Genomic DNA, 5,181 nt, shown 5'->3' with positions numbered 1-5,181 from the left:
ATTTTCATTATATTAGAAATGACAGAAATAAAGGAAGAACTTTATATGTGAACTATATTCATTATTAAAATAAATTTTGAGTCTAGGGAAACAGGTGTTTTTTTTTTTTCTATTCTATTTACAGTTACAATTTATTACGTTGAAAGGGTACAGATTAAAATCAGCTAGGAGAAGAAGCACATGTTGAAAATATTAGGAGAAATATCAAATGCAGAGCTTCAGTCCTCTTCTGTGGAATTAAGACAGCATTACTTTTCTACAATTCATGTCTAATAATACACATGGAGTATTGCCAATCAAGGAAGCTCACCTGAGCATTTGGTTTCCAGAATTTGACGGGGAGCTCATTCACATACTACCTGCTTGACTGACCTTTAGTCACCAGCCCTTTCCTGTGGTTGGGAATGATACTTTTTTTTTCCATTCCCTTCTGGAGGTAAAACTGATACTGCATGACCCAAATAAATTATCAATACATCCATCATAAATTACACTGTTAGTCTGTCTGGTGGCCAAAGGCCCCAGTCAAAGATACTTCTATTTGACATGATATTCCAAGAGCCTAGAGATCACCTCCCAGTAGCTGCAGCAAAGACCAGACCTCTCTTCAGGTAAGTTTAATTCTTCACTATACAGGCTACTTCCTGGTCTTTAGCCAAGGCTCTCTTAGAGCCAAATGATCATATTTGTTTGTGCATTTACATTTAGTGTAGCATTTATATGATGGACACAGTAATAGTATCAGTGTGAATATGTCTGTCATTTGGGGAAACCATGTGTGAGGTAGGGATAGATTTAAAGAAACCACTAATTCATCTTATAAGGCAATTACATACATTTTCATATTTTTGTACTAATTTAATTACATGTTTTCCCCCTTTGATGTACTGCTATTAGTGCCATATGATAAACTTGTATAAAACTGTTTAGCATAGAAACTAGCTGATGGTTAACTAAATCTAGTTCTTCCTCTGGCTGTTCATTTTATTAGAGGCTGAGGAGGCTTTAACTAAATTTTAAGGAAACAGTTTTGAGAAATAGATGGGAGGAGTTTTTTTGTTTAAAAATACTTTAAAGAGTATATTTTTTTCAATCCAGAAAATTGTGAGAGGGGAAAAGTCCTAAGGAAGTTAATTCAAATTTAGTCTTTTTTTTAGCAAGAATATATTGTTTATAAAAATCAAAAATCTGAATTGCAACAAGGTTAGATTAAGAAAAAAATAATTAATTGGGTTCATATCACTTAGACATCCAGATATTTGCCTATTCCAAGCACTTCTCAAAAACTAAAAGGCATTTAAACAACTCTTTTAGTTTTTCACCCTTTATTTTCCTGCTCCGAGCACTTCTCTCTGAGTATGGGGCTCATTCTCTCCTACTGACACAGCTTAGCATGTATTTATGGGGAGTATTGGTACATGGACAACCTTTTAGTCTTCTCAGAACTTAAGGTCTTAGAGAAAAAAAAAAAAATTTTCTGGTGTATGTTTCCAACACACTGACTCCATTTGGCCTAACAATCAATGATCATTTGCATGGAATAGGGGAATCATGGATCTCTAAATAAAGGCTGCTGGGAAGACACGAGATATGCTTGCATAAAACAAAATGTGTTGTGGCTGCAAACTATGATTTAAATTTGTCAATTAGCACAGCCCTGAAATAAGTTTGCAAAAATTATTAGAGCCATGAGAATTCCATTCTGCCTGCAAAATGTGCATTGACCCCAAACACATTTAAAATGCAGTAAAAGAATTATCCTCCTGATATTGTCAGTTTTTCTGCATAGGAGATTGTGTTTAAAACCACTAGGAAGAACCTCAGGATAGGCTTGTCACACTTTTATTTAAGGTAGAAGAGCAGAAATATGTAATAGGGCACTCATAATATTTGAGTCTCTCTGCTGCATCAGTCCTTGTCAGAAGAATATGCCTAGACAAGAAATGGCATTTCCTCTGCCACATACTGTTGTAAAACCCAGGTCAGGAAACTTTTTCTGTAAAGGGTCAGATAGTAAATACTTTCAGAACTGCAGGCCATTTAGTCTCTGTCTCAACTACTCCACTCTGCTGAGCAGCATGAAAGAAGCCATAACAACATAGAAAGAAATGTGTATTGTTTGGTTCCAAAAAAACTTTATTTATAGGCAATGGAATTTGAATTTTGTATATTTTTCACAAGTCATGGAATATATTCATTTTTTAAATTTTTTTCCCCAACCATTTAAAAATGTAAAAACTATTCTTAGTTTGTGGGCTGTGCAATCAGTAGCAGGTCAGATTTGGTCCATGGGTCATAGTTTTCTACCCCCTGTGTTAAAGGACTCAAGATCTCAAACCTTTGATTTATGAAAGAAAGAAATGGGATAAAGTGTAATTTAGAATACATTTTCTTTGACTATATACAAAAGTATTTATTTAGATATCATTTTATTATAAAAATATTGTATGTTTGTGTGATTCCACATGTTAATCCATTAAGTGATTTTTATGCTATCAAATGTTTTCAGGCTCATATTAGATGGTCAAAAAGTATTGTGAATAAAAGTAAGATTTTTTCAATAAGAACATCAAGAATAAGCTGATATTCCATCTATTAACACATGGCTTTCATAGTGTTATGATTTAACTGCAAAGAAGGTGAAACATATAGCTAAATTTGAAGAATTAAAAAATCATAATGTAAATATATTTTACTAAGCTCTGTCAAATAATCCTAGCTAAATCTATTCATACTATTCTTTATTTACCTTAATGATTTTTGTCTTATTTCTTACATTCTGTCTTTTAAGCTCCGAGTTTTAGAGAGAAGCCTTTTTATAAAAGCAGTCTCTGACTTGAACAAACTTTCAGTTCTGTCCAATATCAACAAGAATATTGTTCTTAGCTCTAACTATCACATGGTAGCCCACTATTTCTAGAGACTATTGTTAAGTGAAAATTTTTCTCTAGTCCACTCAAAGTTTTGTTCATTTCACATAGGATTTTAGCTTTGTGTGTGTGTGTGTGTGTGTGTGGTACGCGGGCCTCTCACTGTTGTGGCCTCTCCCGTTGCGGAGCACAGGCTCCGGACGCGCAGGCTCAGCGGCCACGGGCCCAGCCGCTCCGCGGCATGTGGGATCCTCCTGGACCAGGGCACTAACCCGCGTCCCCTGCATCGGCAGGCGGACTCTCAACCACTGCACCACCAGGGAAGCCTAGGATTTTAACTTTAATAAAATAGATTTGGAAATAAGCTATGATGTGATAAATAAGATTACAATCTTTCATCACTGCATTTTCCCTCAAGGAGAAACTTCCTGTTCCTTCTAACTTCATGCTTCATCCTGGGTGGATATCCAGATATAAATTTCATTTACTCAAGATTGGAATTTCCTTGTTACATAATATTATAGTTTAGCCTATTTCAGATCTCTCTGCAAGGTACTGCTTTAAATTTGTTTCTTTTATCTCTCTCCCTCTCTTTCTTTCAACATTTTATTAAACATACAAGGTATATTAATATTTAAGAGGTACAATTTTTTTCAGTATTTCCTTGGATTTTCTATATATACAGTCATGTCATCTGCAAAAATAAGAGTTTTATTTCATTTCCAATATTTATACTTGTTAGACTTGTTAGGACAATGTTTTACGGAAGTAGTACCAGAAGATCCTCTTCTCTTATTGGCAGGGTAGGTTTTCATTAATTCTTAATTAAATATCATGTTTTTATTTTTTTTTAAAGAAGATGTTGGGGGTAGGAGTTTATTAATTAATTTATTTATTTTTGCTGTGTTGGGTCTTCGTTTCTGTGTGAGGGCTTTCTCTAGTTGTGGCAAGTGGGGGCCACTCTTCATCGCGGTGTGCGGGCCTCTCACTATCGCAGTCTCTCTTGTGGAGCACAGGCTCCAGACGCACAGGTTCAGTAGTTGTGGCTCACAGGCGTAGTTGCTCCGTGGCATGTGGTATCTTCCCAGACCAGGGCTCGAACCCGTGTCCCCTGCATTAGCAGGTAGATTCTCAACCACTGCACCACAAGGGAAGCCCCCTGTTTTTCTTTTTTGTCCTTTACTAGATTACAGAAGATTCTTTAATTTTCTATATGCAGTTTATTATTTATGATTGGTATTAATTTTTATATACATACCATACAATTTACATATTTTAGTGTATGTTTCCACGGATTTTAGCATTTGTGTACCTTTGTATAACAACCACCACAATCAGAATACAGAATCAGAAAATTCTTTATTATGCTGTCTTGTTTGTAGTCAGCACTTTCTCCCATCCCCAAACCTGGCAACAACTAATCTGTTCTTGTTTCCTATAGTTTTGCGTTTTCTAGAATGTCATGTAAATGGAATCATACAGCATTTAACTTTTTAAGAATGGTTTCTTTCTTTCAGTGTAATGCATTTGAAATTCAGCTATATTGTGAATATCAGTAGTTTATTCTTACTTAGTAGTATTAAATTTTATGGCTATGCATAACTTGTTTATCTGTTCATGGACAATGGGCTGTCTCCAATTCTGGTCAATTATGAATAGAGCCACTATGAACATTCATGTGAATAAAAGATGTCATTTTTCCAGGGCAAAAACCAAGCAGTGAAATTGTTCGGTTATATGGTAAGTGTATATATAATTTAATATGAAAGTGACAAAGAGAGTGACTGTACCATTTTGTGTTCCCACCAGCAATGAAGGAAAGTTCCAATTGCTTTGCCTCCTTGTTAGCACTTGGAACTGTATTTTTAATGTATTATATATATATATATATATATTTTTTGTTGTTGTTGTTAGACTCATTTTTATTACAAGTCTTCATTTTGTAATTTTATATATTTAATATATATTTTTCATTTGAATAGATGTGTAGTGTTGTCTCATTATGGTTCTAATTTGCCTCCTTTTAATGATTCATGAATTGAGCATCAAAAAGAGTTTTTAATTTTTGTTTTATAATGTGTTGAATATAATCAAATGATTGTTTTGTATCTATGAAGAAAATCTCATTTTTCCACTTCTTTCACTTAATATTGTTAATTGTATCGAAAGTTTTTCAATGCTAAACTGTCATTTTATCCCCACTTACTTGATTGTGTTTTGGATTTTTGCATTTATGATTATAAAAGAGATATGTCCATAACTTTCCCTTTTTTGTAATATTTCTGTCAAGTTTTGGTATCAAGGTTATGCT

This window comes from Delphinus delphis, chromosome 18 (assembly GCF_949987515.2).
Source record: "Delphinus delphis chromosome 18, mDelDel1.2, whole genome shotgun sequence".
NCBI classification, from domain to species: Eukaryota; Metazoa; Chordata; class Mammalia; order Artiodactyla; family Delphinidae; genus Delphinus; species Delphinus delphis.
This window is presented reverse-complemented; position numbering follows the sequence as displayed.